General features: G+C 48.5%; 1 protein-coding gene across 1 annotated transcript in view; it reads left to right on the top strand.

Moving 5' to 3' along the window:
* Positions 1 to 23,297, top strand: part of RPS4X (ribosomal protein S4 X-linked) — a 528,117-nt gene that overhangs the window by 474,923 nt on the left and 29,897 nt on the right. The window lies entirely within an intron of this gene.

The following is a 23,297-nucleotide window of genomic DNA, read 5'->3' as shown; positions in this document are numbered from 1 at the left end:
TGGATATTTTGAGTCCATATTGAAATATACAGAATGCATTCAAACCATGGCAGACCAGCATTCTTGGTCATACATTTACAGATTGACATTGCTCATTATAACATTGCCTGACCTTTACACACAGACAATGTTCATGATGACAAAATCTTGAGAACTGTCTACTCACAGTGTTTATTGTTATTGTAAAACATGGAGATTTGTTTAACCTTTGTTTGCTGTTGACTTATGTGATCGCTAAGAGCTTTTGAATTGTGTGGGCTTATTGCCCCCATTGTCTAATGCTTGCCTTGTATCTCTGATTCATTTAATCCCAAAGGCTGGCAACTGAAGATTAAAGGTGAACTATTTGCTACATAGTGCAGATCACTATACAACACCAGAGAAACAGGACTAAGACAGAAGCAGAAGCTGTGTACCTGTACTTATACAGTACAGACCAAAAGTTTGGACACACCTTCTCATTTAAAGATTTTTCTGTATTTTCATGACTTTGAAAATTGTACATTCACACCGAAGGCATCAAAACTATGAATTACCACATGTGGAATTATATACTTAACAAAAAAGTGTGAAACAACTGAAAATATGTCTTATATTCTAGGTTCTTCAAAGTAGCCACCTTTTGCTTTGATAACTGCTTTGCACACTCTTGGCATTCTCTTGATGAGCTTCAAGAGGTAGTCACCAGAAATGGTCTTCCAACAATCTTGAAGGAGTTCCCAGAGATGCTTAGCACTTGTTGGCCCTTTTGCCTTCACTCTGCTGTCCAGCTCACCCCAAACCATCTTGATTGGGTTCTGGTCTGGTGACTGTGGAGGCCAGGTCATCTGGCGTAGCCCCCCATCACTCTCCTTCTTGGTCAAATAGCCCTTACACAGCCAGGAGGTGTGTTTAGGGTCATTGTCCTGTTGAAAAATAAATGATGGTCTAACTAAACGCAAACCGGATGGAATAGCATGCCTCTGCAAGATGCTGTGGTAGCCATGCTGGTTCAGTATGCTTTCAATTTTGAATAAATCCCCAACAGTGTCACCAGCAAAGCTTCCCCACACCATCACACCTCCTCCTCCATGCTTCACGGTGGGAACCAGGCATTTAGAGTCCATCCGTTCACCTTTTCTGCGTTGCACAAAGACACGGTGGTTGGAACCAAAGATCTCAAATTTGGACTCATCAGACCAAAGCACAGATTTCCACTGGTCTAATGTCCATTCCTTCTGTTCTTTAGCCCAAACAAGTCTCTTCTGCTTGCTGCCTGTCCTTAGCAGTGGTTTCCTAGCAGCTATTTTACCATGAAGGCCTGCTGCACAAAGTCTCCTCTTAACAGTTGTTGTAGAGAAGTGTCTGCTGCTAGAACTCTGTGTGGCATTGACCTGGTCTCTAATCTGAGCTGCTGTTAACCTGCGATTTCTGAGGCTGGTGACTCGGATAAACTTATCCTCAGAAGCAGGGGTGACTCTTGGTCTTCCTTTTCTGGGGCGGTCCTCATGTGAGCCAGTGTCTTTGTAGTGCTTGATGGTTTTTGCAACTGCACTTGGAGACACATTCAAAGTTTGCCCAATTTTTCGGACTGACTGACCTTCATTTCTTAAAGTAATGATGGCCACTCGTTTTTCTTTATTTAGCTGCTTTTTTCTTGCCATAATACAAATTCTAACAGTCTATTCAGTAGGACTATCAGCTGTGTATCCACCAGACTTCTGCACGACACAACTGATGGTCCCAACCCCATTTATAAGGCAAGAAATCCCACTTATTAAACCTGACAGGGCACACCTGTGAAGTGAAGACCATTTCCGGTGACTACCTCTTGAAGCTCATCAAGAGAATGCCAAGAGTGTGCAAAGCAGTCATCAAAGCAAAAGGTGGCTACTTTGAAGAACCTAGAACATAAGACATATTTTCAGTTGTTTCACACTTTTTTGTTAGGTATATAATTCCACATGTGTTAATTCATAGTTTTGATGCCTTCAGTGTGAATGTACAATTTTCATAGTCATGAAAATACAGAAAAATCTTTAAATGAGAAGGTGTGTCCAAACTTTTGGTCTGTACTGTACGTGTACAGTGTTGTAATACCTGCATAAGTGGGACGCCCATGCAGTGTTGTGATATTTCCAGGGATTTCTCTGTCTTGGTGAAATTGCTTCTCTGATATTCTAGACTGATGAAGTTTAAAAAGCTCCTTGGTGATGATGTGAGTATATGTACTTAACACCTTTGTATGTTAAAATATAGGAAAGTGTATGCAATATCATAAAATACAAAATTAAAGGCATAGTATCTTTTAAATGAGCTATTATAAATAGAATGTTGTTATATCGCGAGTGGTTGCCTTCTTTAAAGCCGTATCTGTACCTTAGTGTTAAAAAGTTGGCAAAACAGATGAGGTAACTTACATTAGTAGCGCCACTCCAGCACTGAAAGCAGAAAAAAAGTGGAGTAGTGTTTTAATTAACCTGATCAGTAAACATTGCAAATGGGAAAAAAAAAAAAATCTGCCCCAAAACGTTATGAAAATAAACATTATCTCGCCCTACAAAAAATAAGCCCTCACACAGCTCCATTGACTGAAAAATGAATGTGTCTGGAAATGGTGTCAAAAATTATTATTTTTTTTTTTTTAAAAAACTTTTTTTTTCTCCTCAAAGATATTTAAAGAAAAAAAACCAAAAAAAAACCAGGACAACTTTGGTAAAAGCATAATCATACTGTAGTCATACTGCCAGGTTGCTCTCACTTCACTATGTACACCGTAACATCAATTCCCAAAAAAACAGTCAGAATTGTGATTTTTTTTATTGGCAATTTCACCGCACTTGGGATTTTTATCCCATTATCTAGTACGCCAAATGGGGTCATTTAAAAGTACAACTCGTCCCGCAAAATACAAGACCTTATACATCTATGAGAATGGGAAAATAAAGTTATAGATCTTGGAAGGAGAAAAAAAATAAACGCAAAAACTGAATTGCCCACATTGGGAAGGGGTTAAAAAAAACTGGTCATGAGATATCTATACCTCAATCTATGCATGTGTGCACAGGGGCTTTCATGTGGATTAACTATGCCTTGGTGGTAGAAATCCAGGACTGAAATAAAGCAAGTGCTTCTGGGTGGCACAGCACACCTGCGGTGCTCTGCCGCATCCCGTGACTTATTTCAGCGCCTGCTACCCATCACATCAGGTCTTCAGGACGTCGAACTTAGTTTCTGTCACCATTTTCTTAGATTCGTAAAAGTTAAATTACACATTAGATCAGTCAACAGTCAAATGTAGAGAAGGGTCTGGCAAGTCAGACTCCTACCGCTGATCCATCTATCCTCCGGGCTATTAACCAATTGATTATCAATTAGATTTTTATTTTGCTGACCAGAAAAAAGGATGTGGAAAAAAAAAATAAAAAGGCCATCACAGATGAAAAACAGATCATCACATGGATGGAACAAAAAAATAACAGTCCATGTGAACACGACCCCCAGTCACATCTACATTACGCATCGGATCAGCAGCTTTCCTGTGAATGGTCAGGGTTTGCGGATGCATTATATTCTGTGCGGTTCTTACACTTGAAACTTTTTTTCTTTTTTCCACATTTCACTTGAAAAAAACCCAAAAAAAACCTCATATTGCAAACCAACAATAATTGGAAATAAAAACAAACACGTGATACAGACAGGAACGAAAAAACTAAAAGGAGCAGCATCTAATCATTCAAACCAGCACATTACACGGACATGTGCACCACGGACCGGACATACAGCGCTCACACATCCATCATAACCAAACGTGCACCACAGACCGGACATGGAGCGTTCACACATCCATCATAACCAACCGTGCACCACAGACCACTCACACATCATCATAACCAAACGTGCACCAGGGATCGGACATGGAGCGCTCACACATCCATCATAACCAAACGTGCACCACAGACCGGACATGGAGCGCTCACACATCCATCATAACCAACCGTGCACCACAGACCACTCTCACATCATCATAACCAAACGTGCACCAGGGATCGGACATGGAGCGCTCACACATCCATCATAACCAAACGTGCACCACAGACCGGACATGGAGCGCTCACACATCCATCATAACCAAACGTTCACCACAGACCGGACATGGAGCGCTCACACATCCATCATAACCAAACGTGCACCACAGACCGGACATGGAGCGCTCACACATCCATCATAACCAAACGTGCACCACAGACCGGACATGGAGCGCTCACACATCCATCATAACTAACCGTGCACCACAGACCGGACATGGAGCGCTCACACAGCCACCATAACCAAACGGGCAAAACGGACGGAACATGGAGCGCTCACACAGCCAAACGTGCACCACAGACTGGACATGGAGCGCTCACACAGCCACCATAACCAAACGGGCAAAACGGACGGGACATGGGAGCGCTCACACAGGGAAACGTGCACCACGGACCAGACATGGAGCGCTCACACAGCCACCATAACAAAACGGGCAAAACAGACAGGACATGGAGCGCTCACACAGCCAAACGTGCACCACGGACCAGACATGGAGCGCTCACACAGCCATCATAACCAAACGGGCAAAACGGACGGGACATGGGAGCGCTCACACAGGGAAACGTGCACCACGGACCAGACATGGAGCGCTCACACAGCCACCATAACAAAACGGGCAAAACAGACAGGACATGGAGCGCTCACACAGCCAAACGTGCACCACGGACCAGACATGGAGCGCTCACACAGCCATCATAACCAAACGTGCACCACAGACCGGACATGGAGCGCTCACACAGCCATCATAACCAAACGGGCAAAACGGACGGGACATGGAGCGCTCACACAGCCATCATAGCCAAATGTGCACCACGGACTGGACATGGAGCGCTTACATAGCCACCATAACCAAACGGGCAAAACGGACGGGACATGGAGCGCTCACACAGCCATCATAACCAACCGTGCACCACAGACCGGACATGGAGGGCTCACATGTCTATCATAGCCAAACGTGCACCATGGACCGGACATGGAGCGCTCACACAGCCACCATAACCAAACGGGCAAAACGGACAGGACATGGAGCGCTCACACAGCCAAAAGTGCACCACGGACCGGATATGGAGCGCTCACACAGCCATCATAACCAAACGGGCAAAACGGACGGGACATGGAGCGCTCACACAGCCACCATAACCAAACAGGCAAAACGGACGGGACATGGAGCACTCACACAGCCATCATAACCAAACGTGCACCACAGACCGGACATGGAGCGCTCACACAGCCATCATAACCAAAATTGCACCACAGACCGGACATGGAGCGCTCACACAGCCACCATAACCAAACGGGCAAAACGGACAGGACATTGAGCGCTCACCCAGCCAAACGTGCACCACGGACCAGACATGGAGCGCTCACACAGCCACCATAACAAAACGGACAGGACACTGAGCGCTCACACAGCCATCATAACCAACCGTGCACCACAGACCGGACATGGAGTGCTCACACAGCCACCATAACCAAATGGGCAAAACGGACAGGACATTGAGCGCTCACCCAGCCAAACGTGCACCACGGACCAGACATGGAGCGCTCACACAGCCACCATAACCAAACGGGCAAAACGGACAGGACACTGAGCGCTCACACAGCCATCATAACCAACCGTGCACCACAGACCGGACATGGAGTGCTCACACAGCCACCATAACCAAACGGGCAAAACGGACAGGACATTGAGCGCTCACACAGCCAAACGTGCACCACGGACCAGACATGGAGCGCTCACACAGCCACCATAACCAAACGGGCAAAATGGACAGGACATTGAGCGCTCACACAGCCAAACGTGCACCACGGACCAGACATGGAGCGCTCACACAGCCACCATAACCAAATGGGCAAAACGGACAGGACATTGAGCGCTCACCCAGCCAAACGTGCACCACGGACCAGACATGGAGCGCTCACACAGCCATCATAACCAACCGTGCACCACAGACCGGACATGGAGTGCTCACACAGCCATCATAACCAACCATGCACCACAGACCGGACATGGAGTGCTCACACAGCCATCATAACCAAATGGGCAAAACGGACAGGACATTGAGCGCTCACACAGCCAAACGTGCACCACGGACCAGACATGGAGCGCTCACACAGCCACCATAACCAAATGGGCAAAACGGACAGGACATTGAGCGCTCACCCAGCCAAACGTGCACCACGGACCAGACATGGAGCGCTCACACAGCCACCATAACCAAACGGGCAAAACGGACAGGACACTGAGCGCTCACACAGCCATCATAACCAACCGTGCACCACAGACCGGACATGGAGTGCTCACACAGCCACCATAACCAAATGGGCAAAACGGACAGGACATTGAGCGCTCACACAGCCAAACGTGCACCACGGACCAGACATGGAGCGCTCACACAGCCACCATAACCAAACGGGCAAAACGGACAGGACATTGAGCGCTCACACAGCCAAACGTGCACCACGGACCAGACATGGAGCGCTCACACAGCCACCATAACCAAATGGGCAAAACGGACAGGACATTGAGCGCTCACCCAGCCAAACGTGCACCACGGACCAGACATGGAGCGCTCACACAGCCACCATAACCAAACGGGCAAAACGGACAGGACACTGAGCGCTCACACAGCCATCATAACCAACCGTGCACCACAGACCGGACATGGAGTGCTCACACAGCCACCATAACCAAACGGGCAAAACGGACAGGACATTGAGCGCTCACACAGCCAAACGTGCACCACGGACCAGACATGGAGCGCTCACACAGCCACCATAACCAAACGGGCAAAACGGACAGGACATTGAGCGCTCACACAGCCAAACGTGCACCACGGACCAGACATTGAGCGCTCACACAGCCATCATAACCAACCGCGCGCCACGGACCGGACATCATAACCAACCGCGCGCCACGGACCGGACATTGAGCGCTCACACAGCCATCATAACCAAACGTGCACATGGACCCACAGTCTGCAGGGGAAAAAACTGCAGCATAAATGACTTGGGATAATTTACAGAACAGACGAGTGCATGTAAATAGCAGCTCCTGCACCCGGCCAACCTGCAAGCATGCACACAGACGGCTACGGCTGAAATTTGCAGACTTGACTGGCCCAAGCATTAGCTTCTCTGTCTGGACCTGGCCTCAGGCTAGGTTCACATGCAGCATTTTTTTTTTATGCAACTAAAATGATGTTTTCACAGTACCAAGAAAAGCTGTGATATTTCAAAAATCACACACTGAATTTGAGAACTGCAGCGTGTCAATTCTTGCAGCGTTTTTTTCAGTCATAGAAAGCAATGACAAGGAGCAAATATGCTGCAGAAAACACAGCAAACAGATTTAGCTGCATTTTTTGGTGAATAAAAGTAACGTTATTAAACATGTACATAAATCACATGTAAGCCGCACCAAAAAATGCTGCATGTGAACAGAGTCTTACACTTTCTTTCCTCTATGGTCCACACCAGGCTTTGGCTTCACAATTGCCTTGGAAAACCTGAAGGAAACCCGGCTGTGGCCGCACCTAGTTTCTGAAATCCCTCTACATAAACCAAGGACATAATATCATCGACAAAATATTCCTAGTAAAAATCAGTAAGTATAAAGCAGGTCTAGGCAGAAGTGTAAGGAGAAGGTGCAAAGGATGGAGAGACCGGGGTGGGCAGACCGGGGTGGGCAGACCGGGGTGGGCAGACCGGGGTGGGCAGACCGGGGTGGGCAGACCGGGGTGGGCAGACCGGGGTGGGCAGACCGGGGTGGGCAGACCGGGGTGGGCAGACCGGGGTGGGCAGACCGGGGATTTCTGGGGCATAAAATTCAGAACATTTTCATTTCCCTTTAACAAAAAATAAAAAATATCTGAAACATCATCAAGTAGAGATGTAATGAAGAATCCATGGACTTCGCATTTTACGGTCCAATACACAGAACATAAAGCAGAGACATAAAGCAGCAGTAATGTGAATGAGGTCTTACACAACTTCATCCAGTCCTCACCTGTAATAGAAGGCTCCTGACTGACAGGCCTTACAAGTCTGACGGCGGCTCCTGCCGGCCTGGCGGCTCGCGGTCTTCCATCGCCATCTGCAGACCTCTTGTACAATTGTAGCATGAAGCGCAGATGCTGAACACTCAGCTCGTGTTTCGCTGCATTGTGAGACTTCAGAGGCCCATGGTCCATCAATGTACGAATCAATGGCAAAGAATGAGACCTCATGATAGCGCTTAATCCATTCATCCCTCTACCAGGGGGCGAGACCACCAAAACCAGCCAGAGGAGCAGCAGGATTTGAGATGCGAGCATCATGGCAGCAGTCTATGGTGCGGCCGTGTCATGGAGGGGATACAGCGAGCAGGTCTTTGCAGGGTCATGAGTGGAAGGGAAGACTCTGCCTGGCAGGATCAACATTTTCTCACCCAGGTGCAGCCATTACTTAAAATGGGAGGAGTAGGGCTCAGCTAATGCCCCTATGGAGGAAGTGTGGAGACCCTTTGGAGTTGAGCTGCTTGGTAGGAAGGGACTTGTTTTATCTCCTTGCAACAAGTTATTTTAGAAAGCCGAGGCCGTGCAGGTACCGGCCCAGGTATGACATGGTGAGGAGAGCGCTGCCTGCTCCTACCTTATATAAAATCAGCCTGCGCGCTGATCACAAGGCCGGCCCATTTAACCCATTCAGATCCACACCAAATAAAAATAAAAAATGCCTTAAAAAAAACCAAAAGACAGTTCACATTAGATGACAACTTTTTGTTTTTTTCTGATCTAATTCTGCAGAGTGGGCTATAGGTACGAGAGAAGTAAATGACAATTGTTATACATTTCCCTTATAACTTCTGTAAGTCCAAAGAATGAGAATATTCTCGAGTCACCGGGGTACTGGAAACACGGACTGGGGTCCGTACTGGGGTACAGTCTGTACTGGGGTCCGTACTGGGATCCTGACTGGGGTCCGTACTGGGGTACAGACTGGGGTCTGTACTAGGGTCCGTACTGGGGTACAGAATAGGGTCCGTACTGGGATCCTGACTGGGGTTTGTACTGGGGTACAGACTGGGATCTGTACTGGGGTCCAGAATGGGGTCCGTACTGGGATCCTGACTGGGGTCCGTACTGGGGTACAGACTTGGATCTGTACTGGGGTACAGAATGGGGTCCGTACTGGGATCCTGACTGGGGTCCGTACTGGGGTACAGACTGGGGTCTGTACTAGGGTCCGTACTGGGGTACAGAATAGGGTCCGTACTGGGATCCTGACTGGGGTTTGTACTGGGGTACAGACTGGGATCTGTACTGGGGTCCAGAATGGGGTCTGTACTGGGATCCTGACTGGGGTCTGTACTAGGGTCCGTACTGGGGTCCAGAATGGGATCCGTACTGGGGTACAGACTGGGATCTGTACTGGGGTCCATACTGGGGTCCAGAATGGGGTCCGTACTGGGATCCTGACTGGGGTCCGTACTGGGGTACAGACTGGGGTCTGTAATGGGATCCTGACTGGGGTCGGTACTGGGGTACAGACTGGGATCTGTACTGGGATCCTGACTGGGGTCCGTACTGGGATCCATACTGGGGTACAGACTGGGGTCTGTACTGGGATCCTGACTGGGGTCCGTACTGGGGTACAGACTGGGGTCTGTACTAGGGTCCGTACTGGGGTCCAGAATGGGGTCCGTACTGGGATCCTGACTGGGGTCCGTACTGGGGTACAGACTGGGATCTGTACTGGGGTTCAGAATGGGGTCCGTACTGGGATCCTGACTGGGGTCCGTACTGGGGTCTTCCCAGCAGCACTCCAGCCGCTGGCATTTACTGCTGGAGATTGTGTTACGGGGTTTCCACTGTAAGAATAGCGGATCCCAAACGTGCGGGTGGTCGCCTCCCAGGCCCAGCACTGGCTCTCTGCCGGGGCTTGTCTCACTGGTGTGACATCATATCAACAGCTCACTTCACCGCTGCAGCCAATCACTGAGCTCAGCGGCTATGTAGATGGTATGAACCACTGGATTCAGTTTTGTTACATATGTAACAGCTTCTGAGTTCCACTCTTCTTAACCCCTTCACGACCTTGGGATTTTCCATTCTTGCATTCTCGTTTTTTGCTCCCCTTGTTCCCGGAGCCATAGCGTTTTTATTTTTTGGACAATATGGCCGTGTAAGGGCTTATTTTTTGCGGGACGAGTTGTACTTTTCAACGCCATTACTAGTTTTACCATATCGTGTACGAGAAAATGGGAAAAAAATTTCAAGTGCGGTGAAATTGCAAAAAAAGTGCAATACCACAGATGTTTTTTTTCATTTTTTTATCACGCTCACTGAATGCTAAAACTGACCTGCCATTATTATTTCATTTAAGTGGTGAAAAAAAATTCCAAAATTTGGTAAAAAAAAAATAGCGCCATTTTCTAAGACCCGTAGCGTCTCCATTTTTCGGGATCTGGGGCCGGGTGAGGGCTTATTTTTTGCGCACCGAGCTGACGTTTTTATTGATACCATTTTGGGGTATATACAATGTTTTGATCGCCCATTATTGCATTTTATTGCAATGTTGCGGCGACCAAAAAACGTAATTCTGGCGTTTAGAATTTTTTTCTCGTTACGCCGTTTACCGATCGGATTAATTCTTTTTTTTATATTGATAGATCGGGCGATTCTGAACGCGGCGATACCAAATATGTGTATGTGGGTTTTTTTTGTTATTATTTTATTTTGAATGGGGCGAAAGGGGGGGGATTTAAACTTTTATATTTTTTTAATTTTTTAAATATTTTTAAAAACATTTTTTTTACACTTTTTGCTTACTTGTATAGTCTCCATGGGAGACTAGAAGCAGCAACTGTCCGATCGCCTCTGCTACATACAGGGGACGAGTAGATCGCCTATATGTAGTAGAAATGCTCCTGTACTATGAGCGCCAACCACTAGGTGGCGCTCATAGCGACCAGATCATGACAACCACTGGAGTCTGCTGCAGACCCAGGGTTGTCATGACCACCCATCAGTGACCCTCTATCACGTGACGGGGTCACCGATGGGTGGGGTGACGCGCTTCCGTTGCGGCGCTGCTAAATGCCACTGTCAGAGATTGACAGCGGCATTTAACATGGTAACAGCCGCGGGTGGATTGCGATTTTACCCGCGGCTGTTGTGGGCACATGTCAGCTGTAATAATCAGCTGACATGTGCCTGGTTCAGTGCGGGCTCAGCGCCGGAGCCCGCACTGAACCAGGGGTTACAGCCTGTGCGTACTAATACGGCGCAGGCTGTAAAGGGGTTTAAAGTAAAAACCATCCAGATGTCCCAAACAGTCTTATGGGGGCTTCATCATAGAAAATAACTCTTCCATGGAGGGGATAACTCACAATGTGTGGTGTCTTCTCATCCATGGAGAGGGTCACTCACAATGTGTGGGGGCTTCTTATACATGGAGCGGCTCACTCACAATGGGTGGGGGCTTCTCATCCATGGAGGGGCTCACTCACAATGTGTGGGGGCTTCTTATACATGGAGCGGCTCACTCACAATGTGTGGGGGCTTCTCATTCATGGAGGGGGTCACTCACAATGTGTGGGGGCTTCTCACCCATCGAGGGGATCACTCATCATGTGTGGAGGCTTCTCATCCATGGAGGGGGATCACTCACAATGTGTGGGGGCTTCTCATTCATGGAGGGGCTCATTCACCATGTGTGGGGTCTTCTCATCCATGGAGGGGATCACTCACAATGTATGGGGGCTTATCATCCATGGAGGGGCTCACTCACAATGTGTGGGGGCTTCTCATCCATGGAGGGGGATCACTCACAATGTGTGGGGGCTTCTCATCCATGGAGGGGCTCACTCACAATGTGTGGGGGCTTCTCATCCATGGAGGGGATCACTCACGATATGTGGAGGCTTCTCATCCATGGAGGGGCTCACTCACAATGTGCGGCGGCTTCTCATCCATGGAGGGGATCACTCACAATGTGGGGGGGCTTCTCATCCATGGAGGGGATCACTCATAATGTGTGGGGGCTTCTCATCCATGGAGGGGGATCACTCACAATGGGTGGGGGCTTGTCATCCATGGAGGAGATCACTCACAATGTGTGGGGGCTTCTCATCCATGGAGGAGGTCACTCACAATGTGTGGGGGCTTCTCATCCATGGAGGAGGTCACTCACAATGTGTGGAGACTTCTCACCCATCGAGGGGATCACTCACCATGTGTGGAGGCTTCTCATCCATGGAGGGGCTCACTCACAATGTGTGGGGGCTTCTCATCCATGGAGGGGATCACTCACAATGTGTGGGGGCTTCTCATCCATGGAGGGGATCACTCACAATGTGCAGGGGCTTCTCATCCATGGAGGGGGATCACTCACAATGGGTGGGGGCTTCTCATCCATGGAGGAGGTCACTCACAATGTGTGGAGACTTCTCACCCATCGAGGGGATCACTCACCATGTGTGGAGGCTTCTCATCCATGGAGGGGCTCACTCACAATGTGTGGGGGCTTCTCATCCATGGAGGGGATCACTCACAATGTGTGGGGGCTTCTCATCCATGGAGGGGATCACTCACAATGTGCAGGGGCTTCTCATCCATGGAGGGGGATCACTCACAATGGGTGGGGGCTTCTCATCCATGGAGGAGATCACTCACAATGTGTGGGGGCTTCTCATCCATGGAGGAGGTCACTCACAATGTGTGGGGGCTTCTCATCCATGGAGGAGGTCACTCACAATGTGTGGAGGCTTCTCACCCATCGAGGGGATCACTCACCATGTGTGGAGGCTTCTCATCCATGGAGGGGCTCACTCACAATGTGTGGGGGCTTCTCATCATGGAGGGGGTCACTGACAATGTGTGGGGGCTTCTCACCCATCGAGGGGATCACTCATCATGTGTGGAGGCTTCTAATCCATGGAGGGGCTCACTCACAATGTGTGGGGGCTTCTCATCCATGGAGGGGCTCACTCACAATGTGTGGGGGCTTCTCATCCATGGAGGGGATCACTCACGATATGTGGAGGCTTCTCATCCATGGAGGGGCTCACTCACAATGTGCGGCGGCTTCTCATCCATGGAGGGGATCACTCATCATGTGTGGAGGCTTCTCATCCATGGAGGGGGATCACTCACAATGTGTGGGGGCTTCTCATTCATGGAGGGGGTCACTCACCATGTGTGGGGTCTTCTCATCCATGGAGGGGATCACTCACAATGTATGGGGGCTTATCATCCATGGAGGGGCTCACTCACAATGTGTGGGGGCTTCTCATCCATGGAGGGGGATCACTCACAATGTGTGGGGGCTTCTCATCCATGGAGGGGCTCACTCACAATGTGTGGGGGCTTCTCATCCATGGAGGGGATCACTCACGATATGTGGAGGCTTCTCATCCATGGAGGGGCTCACTCACAATGTGCGGCGGCTTCTCATCCATGGAGGGGATCACTCACAATGTGTGGGGGCTTCTCATCCATGGAGGGGATCACTCACAATGTGTGGGGGCTTCTCATCCATGGAGGGGGATCACTCACAATGGGTGGGGGCTTGTCATCCATGGAGGAGATCACTCACAATGTGTGGGGGCTTCTCATCCATGGAGGAGGTCACTCACAATGTGTGGGGGCTTCTCATCCATGGAGGAGGTCACTCACAATGTGTGGAGACTTCTCACCCATCGAGGGGATCACTCACCATGTGTGGAGGCTTCTCATCCATGGAGGGGCTCACTCACAATGTGTGGGGGCTTCTCATCCATGGAGGGGATCACTCACAATGTGTGGGGGCTTCTCATCCATGGAGGGGATCACTCACAATGTGCAGGGGCTTCTCATCCATGGAGGGGGATCACTCACAATGGGTGGGGGCTTCTCATCCATGGAGGAGGTCACTCACAATGTGTGGAGACTTCTCACCCATCGAGGGGATCACTCACCATGTGTGGAGGCTTCTCATCCATGGAGGGGCTCACTCACAATGTGTGGGGGCTTCTCATCCATGGAGGGGATCACTCACAATGTGCGGGGGCTTCTCATCCATGGAGGGGGATCACTCACAATGGGTGGGGGCTTCTCATCCATGGAGGAGATCACTCACAATGTGTGGGGGCTTCTCATCCATGGAGGAGGTCACTCACAATGTGTGGGGGCTTCTCATCCATGGAGGAGGTCACTCACAATGTGTGGAGGCTTCTCACCCATGGAGGGGATCACTCACCATGTGTGGAGGCTTCTCATCCATGGAGGGGCTCACTCACAATGTGTGGGGGCTTCTCATCATGGAGGGGGTCACTGACAATGTGTGGGGGCTTCTCACCCATCGAGGGGATCACTCATCATGTGTGGAGGCTTCTAATCCATGGAGGGGCTCACTCACAATGTGTGGGGGCTTCTCATCCATGGAGGGGCTCACTCACAATGTGTGGGGGCTTCTCATCCATGGAGGGGATCACTCACGATATGTGGAGGCTTCTCATCCATGGAGGGGCTCACTCACAATGTGCGGCGGCTTCTCATCCATGGAGGGGATCACTCACAATGTGTGGGGGCTTCTCATCCATGGAGGGGATCACTCACAATGTGTGGGGGCTTCTCATCCATGGAGGGGGATCACTCACAATGGGTGGGGGCTTCTCATCCATGGAGAAGATCACTCACAATGTGTGGGGGCTTCTCATCCATGGAGGAGGTCACTCACAATGTGTGGGGTCTTCTCATCCATGGAGGGGGTCACTCACAATGTGTGGAGGCTTCTCACCCATCGAGGGGATCACTCACCATGTGTGGAGGCTTCTCATCCATGGAGGGGCTCACTCACAATGTGTGGGGGCTTCTCATCCATGGAGGGGCTCACTCACAATTTTCCTAAGATCACGGCCATGAATAAAGAACGCAATTTAATCATCCTCTGAGAACATCTTCTCCCATCATCAAGGAGCAATGTGGGGGTGATGCTTTTTTTTCCCATGATGGAGACAAGGTTACAAGGTAAAGTGATAACTAAGTGGGTTGGTGAGCAAAATATTGACATTTTGGGTCCATGGCCAGGAAACTTCCCAGATCTCATCTCGTTGAGAACCTGCGGTCAATCCTCAAAAAGCGACAAACAAAAACCCAGAAATTGTGATAACTCCGAGAACTGATGAGACAAGAACGGGCGGCCATCAGTCAGAAATTGCCCAGAAGACGATATCAGCTGCTGGGGGAAGGGAAGAAGTCTGGAGATAAGGCTATGTTCAAAAGTTGCGTTTTTGCTGTGTTTTTTTCCGCAGGCAAACCTTCACTCTTGGCTGAAAAGAAGCAGCGTCAAAAATGCAGGTTTTGCTGCATTTTTCTTGTACATTTGTCTCTTGTGCATGCTGATAAAGTTTATTGCCCCCAAGAGAAAAAAATGATGCAACTTCCTGTATAACCGCCCATATTTTTTCTCAGTGATTTGGAACATGGAGCCTGTCCATCCCTTGCGACTTATTACTGCTGACAATTATAAGCTATTGATAACAGCTCTCAGCTCTTTGCTTAACGTTTACTGGTTATTTTATGGGGGCCCCCCTATACTTTCTAACCAGCATAGGCTAGGCAGACAGCTGCGGGCTGATATTAATGGGCTAGGAAGGGGCCATGGATATTGGCCCCCTCCCAAACTAAGAAAATCAGCCCTCAGCTGCCCCAGAAATTGCGCTAAATCTGGTGCTTAGCGTCCGCTCTTCCCACTTTCTCTGGTGCGGCGGAAGTGGGGTAATAGTTGTGGGCTTGATGTCAGCTGTTTTATGACTGCAGACATCAAGCCCAGGGGTTAGTAATGGAGCAAGTCCCCCCTTACTAAATCCGTAATCAAAAGTAATAGACACACAGAGTAACTCTTTTATTTGAAATACATTCTCCCCCTCTTTTAAGCATTTATTACTGTAAAATAAAGAATAAAACAATATATTCCTCACCTGACGACAATCCATTTGTCCCACGACGAGCTTAACTCAGCTACATCTGGTACATAGCTGAGCGGTGCCATGATGTGACCATTCAGCCGTGCATCAAGGATACACTGAGCGGAGCTTCCTGTGACCGGCGGTAACCTCAATGACGTCACCGCTCGTCACTGAAGATGCGTCCCAAGCTCAGCGCTCTGCTATGCATCCACATGTAGCAGAGTTGGGCTCGTCGCGGGACAAATGGATTATCGGCGGACAGGTGAGCAATATGGTGTTTTATTATTTTTTGTTTTACAGTAATAAATGGGTAAAACAGGGTGGGGGTGTTTATTCCAGGTAAAGGATATTTTCTGTGTGTATTACATTTGTCTATGGGGTTAGTAATGGGGGTGTCTTATAGATGCCGCTCCATTACTAACCCCTGGGCTTGATGTCAGCTGACATTACAAAGCTGACATCAACCCCACAACTATTACCCCACTCACCACCGCACCAGGGGAAGTGGTAAGAGAGAGGCCAAGCGCCAGATTTGGTGAATTTTATGGATGCTCCATTTCTGGGGCGGCTAAGGGCTGATGTTCTTAGTCTGGGAGGGGGCCAGTATCCATTGCCCCTTCCTAGCCTATTAATATCAGCCTGCAGCTGTCTGCCTAGCCTTTGCTGGTTAGAAATTATAGCAGGGACACTACGTCATTTTTTTTCTGTGATTCCCCCATAAACTAATCAGTAAAGGCTAAGCAAATAGCTGTCAGGTGATATTAATAGTCTGGGCACATTTAGGGTAATGGCCCCTTTCCCACATTATTAACTTCAGCCCCCAACGATCGGCTTTCCCTCAGCTTTTTATGAAAATTACAGGGGATCCCACACCGTTTTTTTTCCTAATTATTTATTTAAAACAAAAAAAACAAGTACAGAGAAAAAAAACAAAACACCATGGGTGAAAAAAACGCTTCAAAGACGCTGAAAGTGACATGCTGCATTTTGCAAAAAACGCAGCAGTTTTCCAAATCAGTCAGCAAGAAAAAATAATGTGTGTGCATGAGATTTCCAGCAAGGTACTGTAAAACGCACCTTAAAATTTGCATTAAAAAACGCAGCAAAAGAAACGTAACGTGTGAAGATAGCCTAAGGGTGTGTGCCCATGATCTGGAGCTGCCTGCGGCCCTGGCACTGCAGAACAGCCACACCACTTCCGCCCTCATTATGCAAATGAGAGGCAACGATTTTTTTTTTTTTCACATGTGGATTTTCCTCATTGATGTTAAGCTATGGGAAGAGTCAACATATAGACCAAGGAGTAATCAGCTCACTAGTGATGAGCGAGCACTAAAATGCTCGGGTACTCGATGCTCGGGTCGAGCACATTGGAATACTCGGGTGCTCGGTCCGAGCAACGAGCCCAATGTAAGTCTATGGGAAACTCAAGCATTTTTCTGGCAGTCCCCCCGGCGGTCTGCAGAGGGCCTAAAAATTGCCCAAATCGATGGGAACAGTGCTCAAATGACATGGTAACAGCATGGGGAAGACCCCTGGAAGTATCTCTGACTCCCAGGTCACTGAATAAAACTGTGGCCATTTCATCAGACGTGATCCTATATTAGGCTATGATCACACGATGCGTATTTGAAGCAGAAATTTCCTGAGCGTTTCTGCATCTCCTTGGAAGGAAAAACGTGTGCGGATTTTACATGCATTTTTGACGCGTTTTTTAAGTGTTTTTGTACGTCAATGAATGCTTTTTGGAGCTAAATAAAGTTATTTGGTGGGACATTGCTTAAACCTTGGATTACCATCAGAACTGGGGTTAGTATATTGGTTAATTTGAATGATTAAATAATGGGTCTGTTGTATTTCAAATAAAGTGTTTGCTCTGTGTCTTTATTTAACTATTTACTTTAATTAAGTTTGGTAATGAAAAGGTCTGATTGACACCTTGACATCACCAAACAAAAGAGCTAGGTGTTAGCTAGTCCCATTCACCCAATCGTCATTAGCATTTCTATTCATGTAATTTATGCGGCTGCTGCTGTGAGCTGGTATTTTTAGCCTGGGAAGGTGCCATTTTCCCTGGTCATAAATAACTTCTCACAGTTGGTTTGTTAGCCACTATGTCCCCATGGACAGCAAAAATCAGCGCTTTGGACGCAGAATATTTTTGTTGCGTCCAAAACGCGGTGTTCTAATGCCGCACTTTTGTTGTCGGTACATGTAAATCCACCGCATATAATGACACTTCAATTGATCAAAATCTGCTGCGGAGACTAGCGTGTCCGCTACAGAAATTGACATGCTGCGGGTGAGTTTGGGTATATGGTCACGATCAGGAGCTGCTGCAGGTTTGACGCTGCGTGTTTATACAGCGTCAAACCAGCAGCATCCAGATGTTACAGCATAGTGGATGGGATCTCTAGAAATCCCATGTCCACTATGCGTGCATCAGAGGCTGCGAATCACCCGTGGACACTGACATGCGGCATGTCTTTCAGGACCGCAGCATGTCAAATTCTCTTGCAGAGTCGCTAGTCTCCACAACAGAAATTTGACAACTAGAATGTATAGAATGTGGTAAATCCGCATGGTTCAGTGAACACATGTGGATTTACCTGCGTTCAATAGAATGTAATGTTTTGGATGCAGCAAAAAATATGTCCAAAGCACTACTATGTTTGGATCGTGGGCACAGAGCCTAAAATTTAAAAAAAAAATGGCGTGGGCTCCCGCATAATTTTTATAACCAGCAGAGGGAAAGCAGACCACTGTGGGCTGATATTAGTAGCTGGGGAAGGGGCCATTAGCCAACAATGTTCCCTGGCTATTAATATCAGCCCACAGCCGTTTTGTTTTTACTGGCTAGATTACAGGGGGACCCCAGAAAAAAATTGACATGTGGTCCCCCTATTAAATCTAACCAGCAAAGGCTAAACTAGACAGCTGTGGGCTGATAATAACCAGGGAAGGGGCTATGGATACTAGCCCCCTCCGCAGCTATTAATATCACCCCTCAGCAGTCCCAGAAATGGCACATCCATAAGATGCGCCAAATCTGGCACTTAGCCTCCGCTCTTTCCACTGCCCTGTAGCGGTGGCGAGTGGGGTAATGGGGTTGGGGTTCACGTCAGCCTTGTATTGGCGGCTGACTTGAAGCCCAGGTTAGTAATGGAGGGCGTCTATAAGCCCGCTCCGCGCAGTATACTGCCGGCCGCCGGGAGGAAAGGATCACCACCGGGGGCCGCCGGACAGGTGAATATAGAGGTTTATTTCTACTTTTTTTTTTTTTTTTACAGCAGGCACGGCAGAGAAGACTACTGCTCCTCCCATCCACGCCGCTCTCGCTGTTATCAGTGAGAGAGACGGTCGGATGAGAGGAGATGTAGTCCTCCTCTCCCGACCTGGGTACTACCCGAAGCGCGTTTCTGGAGCGAATTCGCACCCATTGGCTTTCATTGAAATGCAGCATTCAATGCAAGTCAATGGGCACAAATTCGCGGCGGAAACGCCCAAACAATGGTCATGCTGCGGTTTTTACTGCAATGCGAATATTGCATTGCTATACCTGGCAGACCTATTAATAAGCGCTTTCGCAGCGGAAACCGCCGCAAAAACGCATCAAAAACGCATCGTGTGAACTTAACTTTACTGCGGTAATAATACAGACATTTTTGACAATGTGACAAATATTAAACTCCATTTAAAATGGGCAAGGTGTGTGTCAAGGGACGGGGAAGTGGACGTGATGGTGATAGTGCACGCAGAGGCCGTGGGCAAGATGAAACTGTGCCTGCTGAGGAAGCACAACAAACACCCACTTTATATCGAACTACCTTCCTGTCCCAATTGCTAGGGGGCAGCGGAACATCACTATTGAACCCAGAGCAGTGTGAAAAGGTTGTTAGTTGGATAGAGGATAATGCTTCCAGTCAGTTTGCCACCGCCGCCACCTCCCTGTGTTCCACATGGTCTAGTCTCAGTAGATGTGAGTCTGGACCATATTATTATTATTACTTTATCACCATTTATTCCATGGCACTTTACATGTGAAAAAGGGGTATTCATAGCAAAAACAATTACAATAATCTTGAACAAAAATGTGACAGCGACTGGTACAGGAGAGGAGAGGACCCTGCCCGCGAGGGCTCACAGTCTACAAGGGATGGGTGAGGGTACAGTAGGTGAGGGTAGAGCTGGTCGTGCAGCGGTATGGTGGAGCGGTGGTTACTGCAGGTTGTAGGCTTGTCGGAAGAGGTGGGTCTTCAGGCTCTTTTTGAAGGTTTCCACGGTAGGCGAGAGTCTGATATGTTGGGGTAGAGAGTTCTAGAGTAGGGGGGATGCACGGGAGAAATCTTGTATGCGATTGTGGGAAGAGGAGATAAGAGGGGAGTAGAAAAGGAGATGTTGTGAGGATCGGAGGTTGTGTGCTGGTATGTACTGGAAGACTAGGTCACAGATGTATGGAGGAGACCGGTTGTGGATGGCTTTGTATGCCATGGTTAGGGTTTTGAACTGGAGTCTCTGAGCAATGGGGAGCCAGTGAAGGGATTGAGGAGAGGCCGGGGAATAGCGGGGGGACAGGTGGATTAGTCGGGCAACAGAGTTTAGGATAGATTGGAGGAATGCGAGAGTGGTAAAGTGGAGGCCACAGAGCAGGAGGTTGCAGTCGTTGAGAAGGGAGATGATGGGGGCGTGCACTAGTGTTTTTGTAGATTTGTGGTTGAGGAATGTGCGGATCCAGGAGATATTTTTTACTTGGAGTCGGCGTCTTCCTCACCCTAATCCTTCTTCCACCCATCATTCCAAGTGCCCTGAGACAACTGATCCCACACTTGGACACCCGGAAGAGCTGTTTTGTTCATCTTTCCATTTATAGATTCTGGCCTCTCGCTCGGTCCGCTCAGAAGTGGAAAGAGCTTGGATATGTGGTTTGAAGGAGAGAAAAGAGTCCAGGGTTACCCCAAGAGCTGTTCACTTTTCCATCGATAGATTCAGGCCTTTCGACTGGCCAGCTTCAAGCAAGGCAACAGAAGATCGCATGTAGCGATTTGAGCAGCCATGGTGACCTGAAGGTGACGGTGGGAAAGTGCAATTACTGTTGCAAGAGGTGGATAATGATTAGACACAATGGACAGAAAGTCAGGAGGAGGACCAGGGTGCGGAAGTGGAAGACGAAGCGGTGGATGATGAAGTCACTGACCCAACCTGGCAAGGGGACATGCAGAGCGAGGACAGCAGCACACAGGGGAAGGGAGGCAGAGCACCACAACAGGCAGGAACAAGCAGTGTGGTGGCCACAGACACAAGGCGTGCAACTGCTCCCCGGAACACCAACAAGGCGTAAGTTGCCAGTACAACTGTCAGGTCTTCCCAAGTCTGGCTCTTTTTAAAGACTGTCCAGATAACCCCAAAAAGGCCATTTGTAACATCTGCCAGGCCAGCATCAGCAGGGGTGGCAAAACTACCAGCCTGACCACCACCAGCATGCTCAGGCACATGACAGCAAAGCACACAACTAGGTGGGCTGAAAGCCAAGGTCCAGAAACAGTGTCTGCGGGTGACACCACTGCCTCTTCTGCTATTGTGCGTGCACGCCAATCCCCTGCCCATGGCGCAAGCAAAGATGCCTCCCGCCCTGCACCTGTCATTGCGGACTTGCAACCATCACCGTCCACATCCTTGTACCTTTACAGCGTTCAGTTGTCCCTACCACAGTCCTTGGAATGTATGCAGCTAGCCACCCACCCACAGGCCGCAATACTAAACTGCCACATTTCTGGACAGCTGTTTGCACTTGAAATGTTGCCTTTTAGGCTCGTGGAGGCGGAAGCTTTCCACAACCTCATGGCCATGTTCATACTCGGTCCCCAGCCGCCACTATTTCTTCCAGTATCGTCTCCGCCTTCCACAAGCGCGGGTCCCAGAACATTACCCGTGCCCTCCCCAGTGCGCTTAAGTGGGAAGGATCGCCTAACTACAAACACGTGGACAAGTGAATGTGGCCAGGGACGGTGCATCTCACTGACGCATTCCACTGGGTTAATATTCTGGAAGCCGGGACCCAGTGGGACCCTGGGACAGAACACGTCCTCCCGACACAGAGGATTGGGGGCCCTAGGTCAATCAGGGTTGCCCATACATTCTACAGCTCCTGAACCACCTCCTCCTCCTCTTCAGCCTCCATCTCCATCATTTGATTGATTTTTTCAGGACATATTCCAGATTATTTACTTAAACTTTGTGTGTGTGTTAAATATTAATTACGGATATTCATTTTATTCTTTATTCTGAATTCTGTACCATACATTACATAAGATTGCATCAGCCATCGTGTTAGGGTTTTTAGCTGACGTGCTATTTGTGTATCTTTGGTTCAAAACCATAATTAGAAGGACAGGTGCCATATGACCAGTCTATAAAAACCCATGTTAGAGACAGGGGGGAGGGGGGGGGCTCTTGCCATTCCACAGGACGAGGGTCTGTGTGTAAACCAGCTGCTGATGTAGGCCCAGGAAACACGTTCTTTACCCAGACACATGGTGTCATCCGGACACACGTGCCGGACACAGACAGATGCAATCTACCATCCAGAATCCCAGGGAAAGATGGGTGAATCTTAACAATTAAGCTAATTATGGACAAATGGACAATCACTTTGTAACTAATTATTGTATGTACCTTCTTCAATAATTCTTTTTAATGGACAACCCAAGAATAAATAGATACATTTTTTTATAAGAATATCTTGATATTGATACTTTGAGAAGTCCTCGATAGAGAAAAAATACAGAAAGAAGTATTTATTTTACAGTGTGCCAATAACAATAAGAAGGATTGTATGCTTAGGCGACAAACCACACACCATTGTTGAGTTGTTGAAAGCTGTATCAGAGAACCTGGTGGCAGCTCTGAAGCTAGGCAAGCTCGTACACGTACCATGCTGGCCCATGTGCTCAACTTAGTGGTTCTGCGGTTTCTCAAAATCGACCCGGTTCTGTCAGAGCGGCTTGTGAAAGTATGCCGTGTGCCCATTTCAGAAAGTCAGCTATAGCTTCCACCACCCTGGCAGGGCTTCAGCAGCGTTTGCAGCTTCCAGCTCACCGACTGGTGTGCGATATGACTTTGCGTTGGAAATCAACATTGCAGCATGGCTACCACAGCATCTTGCAGCGGCATGCTATTCCATCCAGTTTGCGTTTAGTTGGACCATCATTTATTTTTCAACAGGACAATGATCCCAAACAGGCTGTGTAAGGGCTATTTGACCAAGAAGGAGAGTGATGGGGTGCTACGCCAGATGACC

Source organism: Phyllobates terribilis, unplaced genomic scaffold (genome assembly GCF_046119375.1).
Source record: "Phyllobates terribilis strain yellow unplaced genomic scaffold, ASM4611937v1 Scaffold_7__3_contigs__length_470593459, whole genome shotgun sequence".
Classification (NCBI taxonomy): domain Eukaryota; kingdom Metazoa; phylum Chordata; class Amphibia; order Anura; family Dendrobatidae; genus Phyllobates; species Phyllobates terribilis.
Note: the sequence above shows the minus strand (reverse complement) of the source record. Positions and strands in the feature narration are given on the sequence as shown.